The sequence below is a fragment of the Myodes glareolus genome, chromosome X, assembly GCF_982192425.1.
Source record: "Myodes glareolus chromosome X, mMyoGla1.1, whole genome shotgun sequence".
NCBI classification, from domain to species: Eukaryota; Metazoa; Chordata; class Mammalia; order Rodentia; family Cricetidae; genus Myodes; species Myodes glareolus.
The window spans coordinates 4,905,713-4,924,774 of NC_142053.1; the positions used below are offsets into that span (position 1 = coordinate 4,905,713).

The 19,062-nt window shown below is 41.7% G+C and overlaps 1 protein-coding gene across 2 annotated transcripts in view; it reads right to left on the reverse strand.

Annotated features, from left to right (window-relative positions):
- Mtm1 (myotubularin 1) overlaps positions 1-17,892 on the reverse strand; it is a 124,632-nt gene extending 106,740 nt beyond the window's left edge. Inside the window, exon 1 of one of the 2 annotated variants that reach the window (XM_048457577.2) lies at positions 17,808-17,892. The gene's annotated coding sequence lies outside the window, so the exon portion shown is untranslated. Of the gene's footprint in view, positions 1-17,561; positions 17,583-17,807 lie in introns of those variants that run through there. The other variant, XM_085684817.1, reaches the window with a different exon arrangement.
- Positions 17,893-19,062: the final 1,170 nt, after the last annotated feature.

A 19,062-nucleotide genomic window follows, 5' to 3' on the forward strand; every position in this document is an offset into this window, starting at 1 on the left:
ATTCAAATAAATAAAAAGGTACAACAAAGTTCCTGGCTCACGATACTCTGGGCAGCAGAGCTGAAGTGCTAGCTTATTCTACTCTGAAACAATTTACACCAAAGAACTGAGACAGCTCTATCCTCTTCCACAGGCTCTCTCGTGAAACAGACAATTTAAGGCACCCAAACCTCTTCTCTCACACATCCTTTTTCCAGAATAAGAAACTATTGGAAAACCTTACAGAGTATACAAAACACCTGAGCAATATAACAGGCCATTTACAACATGTGGAAGCCACCTTTTTCCTTATTGAACAGGTCTCAAAGCAGCATGGCTAGAAACACCTTTTGCCCTGGCCTTCACAAGGCCTTTGCCAGCACAATCTAAACAGCAAGGGGAGAGAACTCCATCTCCAGTGTCACCTGATTTGCAATGCACAAGCCTCACTGGGTGCTGAGCTTTCTCGTGTACAAACAACAGTGAGAAGGAGTATGTGCTTTCTCCTCCAATCACCCCAATGTGATTTATTACTTTGCCTTGGCATTTAAATGAATCCAGCACTGCTTTCCTGCACCAGTCCAGAAGGCTGTATGGACCTATCCAGTCTTAGAATGACATTTCTAAAGCCTGCCAGCCAACAAGGAGTCATGAACAAGTACCCTGTTTAGAATTTCTGCCTTTCGAAGATCATTGTCTTTGCTCGGAAGTCTATTTTGAAAACGAATGTCATAAAGTTCAGGAAGTAGTGTACAATATTAATAGATCCAATAGACCCTTTGCTATAAAAAAACTGCAAAAATCCCTTTGCTAGCTTAAGATAAGAATTGTAGGTGGTATCAATCCAAAGACATTTTTCCCTGTCTCTTTGTGTGTTCCTGTGTGTACAGACCAGAAGACAACCTTAAGTGTCATTTCTCAGGTACCATCTACCTTGTTTTTTAAGACAGGGTTTCTCACTGGCCTGGAGCTTGCCAACTAGGTGAAGCAAGCCCATGGATCCGTCCCTACCTCTGTGGTGCTGAGATTACAAGTGTATTCTAGCCACTTGCCTTTCTAACACGGGGTTTGGAGCCTGAACTCACACCTGTACAACAAGCACTGAGCCATCTCTATATCATTGCTTTAGATTAGCACAAACAGCAATGGCTTTCATCGTGGCATCTTCACGTGTGTCATAGACTTCGTTCTCATCCATCCCCTGACCCCACTATCTTCTCTCTCTCTACTGATTTCCTTCCTCCCCATAGTCAGTCCCCCTTTCTGAAATGTCAACATACTGCCCTAACTCGAGTCTATGAAATAAAAGAGCTGTGACTTTTAATAGTGAGCTTCTCGTTCAGACTCCTCTCACCCCATTTCCAACCTGGCTTCTTGGGAAGCATGAAGTCCAATGAGGAACACTCTCTAATATCTGAGTGCTAATAAACGCACAATTTATGAAAGATCCAACTATTCACACTTTTCACGTGAAAAGAACTTAGGAGACAAGAAAATAAAAACAGACTTTATAATGTCTTCCATGAAGCTACGAGCAGGACACAAAAGAACTGTTCAACATTCCAACCATTCTGAGGCCATTGTGACGATCAATTTAGATTCTCCATTTGCTCACTTGGGAGAAGAGCTACCCCAACCCACATGAAAATAAACTATGATGTGATGTGAAACAGTAGAAGTTTGCTTCATTTGTACCATTTTCCTTTGACAAGTGATGACAAGCTATTCTTGTAAAGGGCCAGACAGTAACTATGCAGGGTCTGGGAGCCAGGCATACATCTCTGCTGCAAGCACCCAGCTTGGCAATGTAGCACGACAACAGTGGCACAAGCACTACCTGTGTCAACACAATTTCACTTTCGGAAAAGGTTGCTGCCTCCCGCTTTAAACTAGTAAGCTATTTGCAAATGAACTTTCCTCAGCCAAACAAATAATAGCCATGTCCTTTAAACTGCAAAAATAAATTATTAACCCTACCTTTCATTTTGTCAAAGATGCCACTATGCTCAGCTTCAAAACGCTGTGATATGGTTGAAAGGGAGAATTCTGAACTCAAGATTTTGCGTTTGCAATCTCAATTCTGCCACTTAGTAATAATAGTCCTGCAATATTGCAAGGAGTGCAGTTCCCTGACCGTAAAACAGGTATGTCACCACTTGCCCTGGCTGAAGGTGAGGAGGATCATGAAAATGATACCACAACAAATAATGTAACATACCAGTTCCCTACTCCAACTAGAGACCTTCCATGAACTCTTAAGCCATTCCTCAAACTAGGTATTGAGGGAAACTCTTACAATTGTTTTCCTGGGAAGACTGAAGCAATTGTCTATCCCCTCTTTACAGGGTACCACCAACAAACCAAAGTACAATTCAATACAAAGCCAATTTGTGGATTAGGCTTACTTATGGAGCATGGAGGAGGGGTTACTTACAGTAGCAAAGTGATCCCAAAGCAGCTGCTCAACCCAAGTCTCACCCTGGCATGGGTGACAATTTTTCCACAGCTGCACGGATGAAGTAGCCCCTTTAGTTAACCTTTGGGCCTCTACATGCTCTGCTTCCCTCCCACGGAGCCATTTGTAATTAGAACAGAATAATGTACAGAGAGCAGGGAAACGTGGAAGGGAATGGCTGAGATCCTTCATTGGGGGAATGTCAATAATCAATGAGCCCAATCTTCAGTAGTCACTGCTGCTTGGATGAAGATAGTGGCTCATATGATAATCTAATCTCAGCAAGTGGTTCATTGTCCAAATAGACATATTAACTCATATGTGTTAGATCAATTTATCTTGGTTACTTCAAATCTCAGTATTAAAAGTTATCTAGTTTGATGAGAGTTTTGGAAATTGTAAAGAGACAAATCATTTTTCACTTTGAAATTCACTCTTCTTATCTTCTATAAGAATTCAGCTCAAAGATGCATCCACTTTTACAGCTTTAAATGTTACAAAGGTCTTTTGCTGAAACCAATTCAGAGGCAGCTGAAAAGGCAGTCTGAATCATATTTTTTTCCAGCAACCAGTGACGGACTTTGGATAGATCATGACAGATAGCACAACTTCAGGATAGCTGACTGGCTTTAGTGGAATGATCTGTTGTCCATGGAACAGGCTAACTTTTTATATCACAAGCTGAAACTGGTATGGCAAATAAACTATTTAAAAATCAACAACTATCAGGCTCCTTTTTTAAATGGACAAAGGCAACACAGTGATAGGGCAGACATTTAGGTAGACTATTAGAATCACCAATGGACCTTGTAACAGTCAATCACTTGACAGTAAAAGTTTTAAAATAGGAGTAAGATCCAGTTCCCATCCACCTGCCAATTCCAACACTCATGAACCAAGTTAATCTGCTCCACAACAAAACAAAATGCTTTGTTGAATTATTTTTTGCAGTGAGAACTATTCTCTAAAAGAACATATTAAATTTGTAAGTAAAAGACATTTTAAAACAAAAAGTTCAAATGTCAATTGCTAAGGAGTAAAAACAAGAGTAATGGAGAATGCCACTTTTCAACATTTCATTACATTCTACGAACCTTCTCAAGTACAGACTAAGGGACCCCCAGAGAAAAGCCCAGATATTGGGCAGTAATGGCAGAGTCTTCCAATCAGAATCAGTGGTACGTGTGTGGGTGGGGGTGAGGCAGAAAAGTGCTTTAAGAGCATAGGTGCAATTTGTTGGAATAAATGAGAGGAAGGGGCTTTGGGGGGAACCGGCCATTGAAACTAGTTAGTTATTCTAGGTGCTTTCACTTAAAGGTAGATGCTAAGTTTTTCTCACGCTCCTCTCACACACGTGCACACTTCACTTCTTTATATAATGCATGTGTTTCTAACATTTCAAATTTCACATGGTACTGGACTGGCAAGTGACCTTTTGGGTTTCCTTCTGTTACATTTCTAGAGCTTTCTAAAGGCAAGGACTATGTCTTCTGTTGCTGGCACACTTTGGGCACACAGCACCCAGTAAAGAATATTATCCTCAAAAATTTCCATGACTTTGGAGAAGCTTGACTTCAGCCACTTAAAGGTACACCCTAGGATGGATCTGTTTCTAATTGCTATGTATAGCTTTATCATCTTGTAAATGTGCATATAGTGACAAATACTATGTTGATTTTAATGTGATTCTGAACTTTTGTGGAAATGGAGTCCACAACCTTCTACTCTTTCTCTTTTTTTTCTGCTCTTCTGCTTTTCTCGCACAAGTTGCTATGAGTATCAGAAATACAGATGCATGTCCCAGTAATCTGCTCATTTCTGATGCTGAATAGTAACAGCAGGAATTGTCTCCACAGACCTTGGATTGGTTTCTATGTTTCACTACTACGAATAGTGCTGTTCTAAGCATTCTTAGATAGCATGTCTCCTATACTTGCTGCGGGAGTACCTTCCATTGCTTCAGCCAATAGTCGCTGAAGCATGAGCCCACGGTGCTGCGGGAGCGCCTTCCACTCCGTCAGCCAATAGCCACTGAAATACCAGCCCACTGGGGCGTGGTATAGTTCTCTTTAAAAGAAGAGCGGCAAGTCTCGACTCGGGCCTCTTGGTTCCAGCGCTTGGTTACGGCTCCTGCTCCAGCGACTAGGCTCCCTTCCTGACGGTTTATGGTGTATGTAAGTTTTACCCCCCAAAATAAATACCCCCTTAAAACATAATTGGTGTGGGATTGATTCGCCATTACTACACATGTGTAATAACTACAATGGCATTTTGGAGTCAGGTTTTCCTATACATTTTCTGGTCTAGCAGCAAATTAGTTTAAAAATCAAATTATATTGAGAGGCTAGGTAACAGGTAATAATGTAGGCAAACCCACAACTTTAATCCTAAACTCGGGTTTGTCAACACTAGCCTAAGCATGTGAACAATTTATTCCTTTTCTAGGGCTGCTATAACAGAGAACCACAAAATGGATGGCTTAGGATAACAGTTAGGAAATCTCTCCCAGTTCTGAGGGTGTCAGCTAAGACATGAGACCTCTGAAACATCTGCTAGCACCCAGTGGTGACTACAGTCCTTCCCATTCATTGGCTTGTGGAAGCCTCGTTTCAATTATAGTCGTCTACCTGTGTATCTCTGCTCCGTTATAGTGTTCTCCTATAATGGCACCCTTCTTGCTAGATGAAGGGGCTTCCCTTCTAATATACAGTCATCAATAACTGAATCTCTAATGGCACTATTTACATGTAAGGTCACATTCTGAAGTACTAGGGGTTAAGACTTCTTTGGGGACAGCATACCACACACAGGCAGGACATCACCCATGCAAATTAGCAGTTTACAAAATGTTCATGTCAGCATATGGTTACACTCACAATAGTTTAATTCTTCCTACTATAAGCGTTCCATGAACAGTTGTTAAATGAACTAGTACTGAAATATTGATATGGGTACTTAGAATAATGGAGTGGTATTGGGGTGATTATTTCTGAGACCTTCTTTATTTAGCATACATAATTACTTAATGTTGTTGTCTCCAAAGAGTTGAAAAAGAGTCAATAAATATATACCAGACAGATATTCTGCACCACAATGGGAGATTCAAAAATAATTTGTGAGGCTGGAGAGATAGCTATCTGGTGTGTGTGTGTATATGTGTGTGTGCATGTGCATGTTGTATGCGTACATATTACTCTCTGTTCAGAACCTGGGTTTGATTCTGGGCACGCACATAGTGACTCAAAACCATCTATAACTCCAGTTTCAGGGTATCTGAGATCCTCTTCTGACCTCTGTGGGCACCATGCAGAAACATCCATACAAATGAAATATCCCTAAAACAACAACAATAAAAATCTTGAGATAGGCCTTCAAGAAGTTAACTGGGAGACAATGGCCAAATACAAGTTGGATGGCAGCAAAGATAATGAGTAGATATATGAGAAAATGAAAATCATTTGGGAATAAAAACAATTAACAAAGGTGATACAGTATGACTGAAGCGACCCATCTCCTTGTGGATAATGATCATACTTTCCAGTTACTAACTGCCACCTTATCAGCCATTGTTCTAAGCACATTTTAAGTCAGTTAATTTCCACAAACAACTTTATTTGACAAGTAACACTAGTAGCTTCATATGACAACTGACAAATATAAAGAAGAACAACTTGCCAACAAAGGATTGTGGAGGTCAAGCTGACGCAGCCTAGTCCTCCTTGTCACTAGCCATTACGCAGTAGATGATCAAATGAAAATAAGGGTATAATATTCTCTGCTTGAGTTGGTAATAACTGAGTATTAGAAGGGGATTCCATCCACTAAAAATGTAAAAGTCTGACAGAAGCCTAGCCTACATTTTAAAGGGAGTAAACAAACAGAGATTCCCTCCACCAAATCTATGTCTTTTGAAATTGCCTTTAGAGAGACTGAGGCAGAAGTATAGTTTTGATTTCCAGGCCAGCCTTACCACCTAGTAAGTTCCAGGGCAGCTAGGGCTATATGCCATTACCCCGGCTCAAAACAAAATTGCCTTCAGATATTAAAACTACATAAGATGCCTTATTATAAAACTTAGCTGGCTGATTGGTGGTGGTGCACGCCTTTAATTCTAGCACTTGGAAGGCAGAGGTAGGCGGATCTCTGTGAGTTTGAGGCCATCCTGGTCTACAAGAGCTAGTTCCAGGACAGACTTCAAAGCTACAGAGAAACCCTTTCTCTAAAATACAAAAAAAAAAAAACAAAACAAAACAAAAAAACCTTAGCCACCCAGTCTATGTAATACTTATGCCTCACAATGAATATTACAGACTAGAGACAAACGCTGAATTCTCAGTCAGAATAGACACCATTGATATTTTCTAAATGAACCCTAGTCTCTGAAATTAATTGTAAAGTATAGTTAACAACAGGCAGAAAAAGAGTGAATTGGTGCTTCCTGACCCTTCTGTACAGGAGCACAGGGTATGCAGCTTGGCATCTCTTAACTGTTGAAAATGCTGGGCTTGATCCATCTTAAATAGTTCTAATTTATAAGAGTAAGTTGACCTTGGAGATTAGCAAAAAGCAGAACAGTCGCTCGCCCAAGAAGCAAGTTGCCACACTAAAAGAGTGTCCAAAGCAATCCCCCAAAACTGACTTAATTAAGATCTTTGAAAACTTACAAAGATAAAGGCTTGTGGTCCAAAGAGACTGGACAACAGTCCTTTCCTACTTGGGCAGTTACCTATTATTCCAGGTATAAATGTAAGTCATCATTCATTCCTGGCATAGAACCAAGTGAAAGGGCTGAACATTACTAGACCTTGACATGGTTGAAAGAGAAGTTCTCATGGATGTGAAAGGAATAAATCAAGAAAAAACAACAAATACAAAAAAGGAAGATGATGAAGAGGAACCAAAACTACTGTTAACAGAATAGAAATGACAGGATAAAGAAATTTGTGCTGTGGGATAATGCTCTTCTACCCTGTAAAGATTTGTCACTCATATTGGTTTAATAAAATACTGATTGGTCAGTAGCCATGCAGGAAATATAGGCAGGGTAACCAGATTGGAAGAATTATGGGAAGATGAAAAGCTCAGTGTGCAGTCTCCAGCCAGATGCAGAGGAAGCAAGATGAAAACGCCTTACTGAGAAAAGGTACCAAGCCATGTGGCTAAACAAAGACAAGAATTATGGGTTAATAAGTCATAAGAGCTAGTTAGTAATAAGTCTGAGCAATAGGACAAGCAGTTTATAATTAATATAAGCCTATGTGTGTTTATGTGGGACTAAACAGCTGCAAGACTGGCTGGGACAGAAACATCCATCTACACATTTCAGTTCAAAAACAAAGATACCTATTGAATCTGACAACTTCCAAGCCTTTTGAACAGCCAATATGGGCTGCTTTTCAGATGGATAAAAAGAATTCCCAGGTTCCAGATATAAATTCTGATATTAGCACTAAGAATAAAAGTTGGGATGTGATGATTGGGGAATGGGCATGAGTACTGTAATATAGTCAATTAGGCTATCCCTTTTCTCCCTTCTTGAAGACCATATCTGCAACATGGCATCTGTAAAAAATAATTCAACAACAAATCATGATTTGAAAAAGTGTCCAGCCAGAGCTAATGAGAGCTCACCAAGGCCAGTTGGAATGGGACTGATGGAGCATGTGATCAAACCGGACTCTCTGAATGGGCTAGTAAGGGACGCAGTATGATCGGTAATTAATGGTCCACCAGACTAGCTTACAAAAGATACAGCTTTAATAAAACAGAAGGAAAACTTATACCAGAATCCCAACCATCCAGAATGCTGGATCCAGGCCAGAGAGAGAGAGGGCGGGGAAGTGCACCCCATCAGGTTTATAGGTAAATTTTGTCTTAGGGCAACACACCCGACGGACAGAATGTGATTGGCTGAACTCCCCTATCAGTGGAGGAGTGACTGAGAAGCCAAGGACAATGGTGCTGGGCTTTGATTCTACTGCATGGACGGGCTTTGTGGGAGCCTTGTCTGTTTGGATGCTCACCTTCCTGGACCTGGGGGGAGCGGGGAGAACCTTGGACTTCCCATAGGGTAGGGAACCCTGACTGCTCTTTGGCCTGGAGAAAAAGGGTGAGGGGGAGTGGGGGGAGGGGAGGGGAGGGAAGTGGGAGGAGGGGAGCAGGTGGAAATTTTTAATAAAAAAAAATAAAAATAAAAATAAAGTGTCCAGCAAAGAAGGAATGCTATCTCTGGAAACCTACAGTTGATACAGAAACAGTGAAAAATAGAAAACTTTGCAACAATGTGAATAAGGCAAGAACACATGCAGTTAGAAGTTTTAGAAATTCTAATAAGTACAGCAAGACAATAAAAATGGTATGTATAACATAAAATGAAGAAATAAAACTCTATTTGTAAGATAGGCAAAATGGAGTACACCTTTAATCCTATCACTCAGGAATTAGAGGCAGGTGAATCTCTGTGAGTACAAGGGTGACCTGATCTACAAAGTGAGTTCCAGGCCAGGCAGGGATACCTGTCTCAAAAAAATAAAAGTAAAAAACAAAAACACACACAAAAAATAAAAACCTGTATTTGTAGATGTTGTCGTTAAAAATAATGATGTTGCTGGCATGTTCCCCAGCAGGCTCGCAGAGCAGCCGCTAGTCCGACAAAGACAGCTGTGGGTCCCTGCAAGATCCCCGGGGGGACAGGCTGGTCCCGCCATGTGGCCAGGAGAGTCAGGTGGGCGGGTGCGGCGGATAATAGTAAATAGACGTAAGGCTAAACATAAAGGTAAACATTTATTACTTAAAGAGGGAGACAGAGAGACATGAAGACAGACATTGAGGAAACACAGAAAAGACACATGTGCACACGCCGAGAGAGGGGGACAGAAGAGAAAGGTTAAGATGGCGACCAAGGGGTCAGAAGTGGCTGGGAGTGGGCGTGGCTTGCCCTTAAAGGGACAAAACCAAAAGAATAGCAATAGAAAATCCAACAATGTCTTGCCAAAGTACAGTTTTTACAAAGCAAATGATAACATTAGCCCACACAAAGTTGCAATGATTGCTCATAGTTCAGCCCCAAACTGAACAACCCAAATTGTTATCAATTAGTAATAAAAGGCAGGAGTTACTGGCATGTACAACATAAAGATGGATATAAAAAACAGAACAAAGAAGCCAATCACCAAGACCAGACTAACCCAGCATCCAAATGTCAAAGAGCTACTAGAATTCACCTACATTCTATGGTTGTGAAGTTACGAGTCAGTATTGAAAACGGCTGGCAAACATATCAGATTTTAAAAATCTACTTTTAGAAACCTCACAGATAAGCAAATGAATTACAATGGAAATTACAATATGCTAGAATGTGATCCTAATAAAACTACTATGCTTTGAAACACCCAAACAATGGAATAAATACAAAGAGATCATAAAATAAAGAAAGAGTGATTTCTGGACTAGATTTTAAGATGAAAAAGCAAAGCCTGAATAGTGTGTGAAAGAAACAGGGGGAAGCAAATATATCTAAATCAGTTTATGGTTGCACAAGATTTCAAAAGAAAAGAACTCAGAAGGCTAACTATCTGTAGTAGAAGTAGAATCATTCCTGTCCTGAGAAAGGGATGAAAGCAGTTTTCTGAATATATGTTGCTATGAATATGATCTTAAAATAATTTAAAATTTCAGCTATTTAAATATTAACCAAAAAATAACTTGAAAAAAAGAGTAAGTATAATCATCTCATCAGGTTGGTCCCCAACAAACAAACTTGGTAAAATTAACCAAAAAAAGGCAAAGCTGCATGTGGTGCCATACACCTGTCTTCCCAGCACTTGGGATGTGGAAGCAGGATATTCAGAGTAGTGAACTTGATGCCTCCCTGACCTAATGAGATGATAATACAAAGGGGGAGGGGCAGATAGGTAAACAGTCAGATAGAGACAATTGAAAATCTCCCAGGCCCAGATGACTCTACCTCAAGTTCTAATAACATTCAAGAAAGAAAAAAAAAAGTGAATAAGCGCCAACCTTTCAGACCTCAAGCAAAGAGAGTAAGGGAACAATCCCAACTCACTTTATAAAGCTAGCATTGTCAACCACAGTATTAAACTACATGAAAACTGAAGCCAAAACTCAGTGACAAATATAGACACTAAAATACTAACAATCAAATGCAGCAGTAGGCAAGACCATGTGCACAATGGTTCTGTCTCAACAGCACGAATCAGCTAATGCTGTAGTTCAACTAGAAAATCTCTTAAAATAGCCCACCACACCAACAAATTAAAAGAAAGCTGTGTGCGTGTATTTGTCATTACCCTCTAAGCACAAAGGGGGTTGGTTAAAAATTCAACTTCTGTTTATAACTTCCAAAATATGTGTAAGCCGTACATCTGCACACAACCAAAGGTAAACTCAATGTTTTATGATGAAACATTGAAAGCAACACAACTTCTCAAACATGGATCCTGGGCTCTGGCCCAGACCTGTTGAATCAGAAGCTCCAGGCACAGAGCCAGGGAGCTTTGCTACTGTAAAAACCCCTCAGGTGCTTTTGGTGCTGCTGGCTAATCACAAGTATAGCCCACACAGCAGCAGCCTGGCATCGCCCAGGAGTTGGCTGCAAACAAGAAGACTGTGCTGTACTCTTGCTTCATCCGAAACCCACTGAGGCAGAACCTATGCTGGCCCTTGAAGCCTAGCTAGCTCAGTCAGTACAGTATGAGACTCTTAATCTCAGGGTGGTAGGTTCAAGCCCCATGAAGGGTGCCAGAATGTAGGCATAATTAAGGAGGTCCACAAGAGCCCTGAATAAAGGATAACAAGTATTTATTTATTTATTTGGGAAAGAAACTCACAGTAAGGGTAGAGAGCCAACATCCTCTGTGGATGTTGGAAGCTGCGAACTGGACTCTGACCACCAACCAAAAGAGAAAGGGAGCATGCTTTTTGTCTGCACTTAGAGTACCTCAGACCATGCCCTAATGGGTCAATGCCTAAAGGGCTATCGGCCAAATGAATTCCCACAACAGTGAAGTTGGAGAAGTGATCCTACAGCAGGTGCTCTCAGTGGAGCTACATAATCCTGCAACCACAAGATGACTTTTCAAAAATGTCCATGCTAGTCTCACCCCCCGATCCCAATGCTGCCACCTGAAAGCTCGCCGTAGACCTGACCTTTCTGAAAGAAACTTGGCACTTATATTAATAATTTCACCCTCAAAGCAGACATTATGTAAAAGCAATGGATGGGCTAAAGGCTTGGCAGAGATTAAGGCTAACATTAATGTAAGTTATTATCGAGGCAGCTGATTAGGCACTAAAAGCTAACCTGATGAAATCATCAGCAAATCAAAGCCAAAAGGTATCTCTCAATGCCCTACTGTCCCACAGTGCAGCAAATGGCACAAGCTACTCTTCAACATGCACCACGTGGCTAGTCAAAATGGAGATGTCTTATAAGCAAAATACACAAGTGATTTCCAAGTCTAGTACAAAAAGGGGTGATGTTTCATTAATTAAGGTAATTATATGTAAAAATGATCCTATTTTACATATACTTGTATTGTACATATAATTGTTACACAATATGTGTTAAAACTTATTTTGCCTGTTTATTTTTTCAATCTAGAACTCTGTATTGGTTAATGTTGTTCCAAAGACTTGGGAAGCCAGGGTATGACCAGGTAGTCTATCAAGCATCTCAGACTTTCATTTACATAACAGGCACTCAGGGGACACCTGAAAATGCAGATTCTGCAGGGGTTAGCTGACCTGAGATTCTGCATAGGTTACAAGCTCTCTGGGTAGCAACTGAGGGTAAAGGGCATCCAGACAATCCTTATCAACTAAGGGAAACTGTTTGATGAAACAGAAATGATGGGAATTTCTGGAGAAATGATTCAAATTGATAATAGGAAGAATGAAAATGTCCTACAGGGTTAGACTCTGTCTCCACTTTACACCTGAGCTTAACTGAAAGCCTGAAAAGCCACCAGACTTTACAGCAAGGGGCTCAGAGGTGGAGGACATTTCCAACAAGCATCTTTGAGGGAGGGTGGGACACGTGCTTTCTCACATCCCCAACCACTGTCCCACACAAGGAACATCTCAGAACCAGGAAACTAAAATTATATGGTTGCTGCTAATGACACAGAGAAGTGTGAAGGGCCTACTCTCCTGAGATCTTCCTGCAGGTGTCATCCTGCAGCACCACTAACTAGGAGGTACACCGTGAGTCATAGCCAGGGGTCACTGGCATATACCCACAGTTTTTAGTTGACTAAAACAGCTGGGGTCATTTCTTGACAATACTGAACTCAAGTGAAGTCCCTTTTCTTCTAAATCCCCACCTAAGCAATCTCAGGGCCATAAAGAAATGTAAAGGTCATCAAAGGGAATTTAAAGCACCACCACCCACTGCTAGGAATGTTGTTATAGCTCACCTCTGTCCCAGTCACTCCCACAAAGAGGAAAGGATGATACCGATGGAGCAGTGTATTCCATTACAAGGCTCAGGAAACAAAGTGCTTCCTTCTCACCAAAAGTTCAAGGATATGACATCAGAATGTAATCATTATCACATGCTAAAGAAAGGGCACCTCTGGACACTGTCAAAATCTGTACAATGGGATTAGAGTTGAACATCTTACAAACAAGTTAATTTTATTTTTACTTTTAATCATTACCCTTCAACTTCCCTTAGCCCTTCTCTATCCCACACATATTTGCAAACAAAGCAAAAATGAACCTAAACTCATGACAGAGTCCAAGAAGCTGGAAGAAAGGGGTGGCAAAACAATGCATGAAATCCCTCCCAATGCTACACTCAAAGACTTCTCTTATTTACCCACTATCAGAACCCAAGAAGAAGGGCTAGGCACAGGCTCCACTTCTTAACCTAGTTAAGGAACATGTTCAGTAGGCAAACAGAAGAGTGATTCAAATCAACATGCTCAAACAAATCTAAATTGCTACTCCTCTGATTCAAGTCAACAATATTTATAAAATACCTACTATGAGCTCTGGGCCAGGCTAAGTTTCAGACACATTTTATAAAGCAACTTGGACCTCAGTATTCCTTCTTAGATAAAAACAACAATATAAAACAAAACAACAACAACAACAAAGAAAAACATTGCAACATGCAGGAGTTACCTGTGAGGTTCAGCCATGAAAGCACAACACTAAACTATTAGAAGTATAAAATGTAGCAAAGTTCCTTGTGAAGTCATCTTGAGCTACTGAGAAAGAAAGCCAAGTGCCATTCAAAGGGAACTCCAACCTATCATTCACAAATAGGGCCTGTCATTTAAAGATAGGGTGGGTGAAAATGATACAGGGAACAATTCCATCTTTGGATCTCTTCACAAGATCATGATGATTTTTCATTCTCACATGGAATCATGGCCATCCACTCTAGCCCAACTGAACCACTGAGGCCTGGGCGTGACTGGGAAAAGGAAAGCCTTCCATGCCTTTACACTTAGATTAGAAATGAGTAAAATTCCATGACACAGGAGTCACCTTGGTATTGCTATTTAATTATTGGCTACACAGTGGTACTGTTTTAGGAATGAATGGAGTGGAAACTCAAAAGGGATATTGATGTACTGATGTTCCAGGTCCATTAGAGCATCAGAATAAAATACTGCATGTATCAAGCCAAACAAAAAAAGGGAGTTGAGGCAGAGGTCACATCAGTAGCTCCAGGGCAAAGGACAACCAAGAACAACAGGAAGGCAGACAGCCTGCTTAATACCAGTTCTCCAAATATGAATGGCTTATGTAAGACTCTAGTGCAATAATGATAATGCTGTAAGGTTTACAAAGGGCTCTAATGCACATTTGAGTCCCATTAGGTCTCTGGAAGTTTGGCAGGGCAGGTTTTATTACCTCCATCTTCCAAACAGAAGAGCTATCAGTAACAAGGTTAAAATAACTTGTCTAGAGTCACACCGTTAAGAAAAACTGGGCCCTCCGCCTTTGTCTAGACTCCAGATGCAAGGAGTTCTCCAATACCTCACATGCACCACAGGCTCATTTACCATTCCTTGGTCCTCTGGCAGAATTAGCATGAAATCATTGTGCACAATGCCAATTCTCTACAGAGATGCTTCCATCTTAAAAGAAATGAGACTTCTGTGGTATTCTGTGGGGAAAAGATACTGAAAGCTCTGCCAATGAAAGACCATCTTCTAAGTACAAGGCACTGTAAATTGGAAGGCCCTTCCTGCTCTGTTACTGTTTGTGGTAAAAAGCAGACTATGATTCCAAGTGGACCTTCACTCACAAGGCAAAGGGAATTTAGTGCCTCAAGACTTGCAGACATGGCTACCACTGCCATCTGCAATTAAAGGCTCACACCAACAATGGAAAGCAAAGGTTTGTCTAGAAAATCCAACTTCCTGGATCTCCAATGGCTTATTAGAAGTACTCAAAGCTAGGTGTGATGGCACATAGATGTAATTTAAAGAGGCTGAGGCTTTTGAGGCCAGACTGGACTATAAAGTGAAAGCCCCTTTCAAAACAACCAAACAGAGCATACCAGAAAGGGGTTCCAAGCAAGTCAACAACAGTTAACTTTCCTTGAATGCTTACTATGTGCAAGACTGTTTGAAGCACTAAATGCAGAGAAATCATTCAGCCCTCCCACCAACCCTTCGAGAAACTATTATTATTGTTTTGTTTTCTTATATACAGAAACAGACAAAGAAGTAAGAAGACTACCCTCATTGAAGTCTCATGGCTTCGAGACTGCTCAATCCTGAGTCCATACTTTCTAGGCAAATGGCAGTCCCTGCCCCTCTGATATCTGCCAAAAAGGAAGAAATGAACTAAAAGCCAGAAAATAAGGAAATTGAAACTTATAAGAGGTCATAAACAGAATGAGAGACTAAAAAACAATGACTGGCACCCATTATGCTATTGTAAAGTTGGATAATCTTTAGAAATAACTAGAATCCCCGACCTTTCGAATCAGCTGACCACTGGTTAAAAATGTCACCTAGGAAGTTTTTAAGAGTCTCTGCTTTTCTCTTCATTTTTGGGCCCTCAGTAAAAGCTAAAACTATGTGTTTTCAATGGTTTCTGAAGCAACTACATTTTATTAGTCCTCTTCTCTTTTTGAAGCAATATTATTACAGTACTTTTGTAACATTGGTCATTTTTAGAAATCATAAAGACTGTCTTGGAAACACTGAACATACAGAATTGATAACTTCTGCAGTGAACACACAGAGTATGAAAAGTGGTGGTACTGAACAGATAGCTTCTGCAGTAACTTCTTCTGGATGCCATTTTATTAAGGAGTGCTCTTGCTCCTCAGGTCTCGAGTGTTTTTTTGACTCTGAACTATTTCAAAGTAAGCTAGCATCTCTAGAAGCCGGGCAACACAGAGAGATGATCACTTCAGATAACAGGTCCACAGTACGAGCCTGTATGCAAGAATAGAAACCTTCGTGCAAGATAGGCTGAAAGTCCAGCAGACAGTGGCTAGAAATCAGCAAGCCCTCCTGACTTCACTGGAGGCTTCTGCACTTAACAGCGATCTATCTAACTAGGGAGACAGAAATTTACTTGAAAAGCATCACTCTAAGAGTCTGAAATTACTATTTGCACTTAAGGGGGAAATACAATTTAAAAATGAGCTGTGATGAACTTATTTAAGAGGCACTCACTGGAGAAATGATGACTCCATAGGAAGAATCTCTTGGACTCAGACATATTTCATTTTCACTGTGTTTGTTTCAGTGCAGTAACAACTATGAAAAATTAGGAATTCAAAGTGATGTCAGAGGCACTCTCCATCATGTCAGCCTGTTTTAATACCACTGGACACTTTCAAAGTTTATTTTTTAAAACTCCCCTCTGCTAATAAACACATCGCTGCTTTTCTCTTTGTCTGACACTCCCTATATCAACTCAATAAGTCCTTAACCGTGTTTCCTTGTTGTCTTCCTGGTACTTAGGCCAGACACTGCAGCTACACTATAGGCAATGTTTAATGAATGAATGGAACCTCTGACAACTTGAGAAATATAAGATCTTTGAGGAGACCAATCATATAATGAGAGGACTAGAATCTATAATCCCACATAATTGTTACTACTTTTGAACCCAAGCCTGCTCCACTGCTACAGAGAGGGCCACCAGTTTTAATCTCCTCCAATGCATGGGATCTCCTAAAAGCTAGATCTGATCCTGTAAAAATGCCTGAAGTCTTTTGAAGTCAAATTTGACAAAAACACAGATCCTTCCCAATATATGAGATTGAGGAAAGGTTGGCTAGTAAACTGATTTTAAAGGAAATTCCTTTAATTCCAAAAGGGTTGACCTGTAGTAAAACTTCAGTCTTGGTACTCTAAGGTGGATACTGCACAGTGAACAGAACTGAGCTACGTACGGTAGGAGGAACCCAGACTAGACAGACTCCAAGAAACCCTCAGAGACTTGGCTTGTCACATCAGTTTTGCCACTGGGTTGCCTAAAGTCATTGTTACATTAACCTCTTCTGGGCATCAATTCCCTCATTCAGGAAACAACTAACTACCTGAACGGCAGCTCTAAATATGCTCGGATTCCACTCTTGAAAAGATCTGGTTCAGAAACCAAGTACAAGCCACTTGTTTCATACTTCAAACGCGTCCATCAAGCCCGTAATGCAGTTTTCGCACGAGATTCGCTTTATTTTTGCTTAGGCAAATACTAAAGTTACTTTTCACTTCCTGAGCACAACAGACAGTTAAGGGAGGCAACCGGGCCAAAAGCGCTTGCTAGTGACTGTTCACACTTCCGACTGCATATCGGGGGAACTAACCGTTCCTTCTCAGATCTTCTCTCAACTGTTGCAAAAGCAGATAACCCCCCGTGTATGACACAAAAACACTGGCCTAGGGCGATAAAGAAGGGCTTGTGGCCAGTGCCAGGGTGCCACCACTCGGCGGGTCCAGGGGGAATAGGGCGGGTGTTCGCCCGGTGCGCAGGGCCAGGGCAAGGAGCGGTCGCCGGGAAGGCAGTGCGGCTGTCCCGAGGGCTCGCCTCCCTGGGACAGGGAAGCCAAGTACAGGCTGTGGTTTCGACGACCCTCAACCCTCTCCGATTCCGTCCCAACCTTAGCCCGCCGCCACCTGGGTACCTCGGGCAAGAAGAACAGAAAAGCCAGAGGAAGGCACCTGCCGGCGGCTCCAGGGCCTTAGCCCTGCCTCGCCGGGACAGCCAAGGCGCTCCAGAGAACCCCACCCCCACCCCCACGCCCGCGGGGGCAGCCAGGGCCCTCGCGACTCGCCCGCCCAGGTAGTCCCTCTGCCTACTATAGACCCTCCCATCTTGGGTTCCGGCACCTCCGGGCCCCTTGCTAGGCCAGTCGAGAATGCGCACCCACCTCAGGCTCAAGGAGCCACCGGAGTTGCCAGGCTGCTTGGCTTTGGAGCTCCGCTCCGCCCCTTCCACGCTCGCCCCGCCCCCTCCACGCTCGTCCCGCCCCCGAACCCTCCCGGGAGCCAAGCTGCTGTTGCCTTTCCTCCTTCCATATCTGATTGGCTGGGGCTGGACATGTGATATGGGAGTGGGAGGAAGGTGCTGGGTGACTTTAGTAGCCTCTTCTAGCTTTTCACCGGTGAGACTGCCCGGAAACCCTGTTTGACGGGTCCAGAGCATAGAGGCATCTGGGAATTGTAGTTGGTAATTGGTGCTGGGACTAGGCAGGGCCAAGATGTCAGAATCCACCCCTGTAGAGTCAGTGCCAGGCTGAAGCCACTGGGAGGGTTAGTCCCAGTACTTTGGTGCTGGCTCTCACTACATCTGTTCAAAAAAAGGGGAGGGGAATCTAGAGGGAAAACTGTTCTAGATTAAATTGTAGCAAATATCACAAAGTTGAACTATTATTATTGAGTGCATGAAGTTGAAACATACCACTGATTCTGGTATAGTATCTGGAACTCATAAGCCCACATAAGCTGGGGGTGTATCTCATGCTGTGCCAGCACCTTCCCAGGAGCAGTACTGAACCAGTAAAAGGAAACGGGTCAAAATTAGTTCTGCTTTCTTAGGATTTGGTCAGATGACCACTGAAACAGTAAACAGAAAGTGAAAGCAGGGAGGGGTGCAAATAAGAAGATAGCTCAGTGCTTAAACAAATAAACACCCTTAATCTGGCTCATAGAAGAATATATGTCATGTCTCTTGGCTTTGTGTTGCGCATTGATTTTACGTGAGAACTTTAGGTAAACAGGGATTATTTCACCATGATCTTTTTTCTTCTTCTATTGCTTGATTCTCTAAAATCTAAAAGCAACTCTTTTGCCTAATATCATTCAGATATGCACACATATATCCAAATATCATTATACAGTACCCCACCCCATATTTAGCTTTACTTTCCATAATTTCAGTTATCCACTGTTGAACAGTAGTCCAAAAGTGTTAAATGGAAAATTCCAGAAATAAACAACTCATAAGTTTTAAATTTCACACTATTTTGAGGTGATGAAATATCTTGCTACTCGGTTCCATCGCAGCTGAGATGTGAATCATCCCATTTCCAGGGCGTTCGTGCTGTCTGCCTACTTTCTACCTATTAGTCACTTCATTGCTGTGTTAGTCGTCAGATTGATTGTACTGGTCCTTCATGATATTTG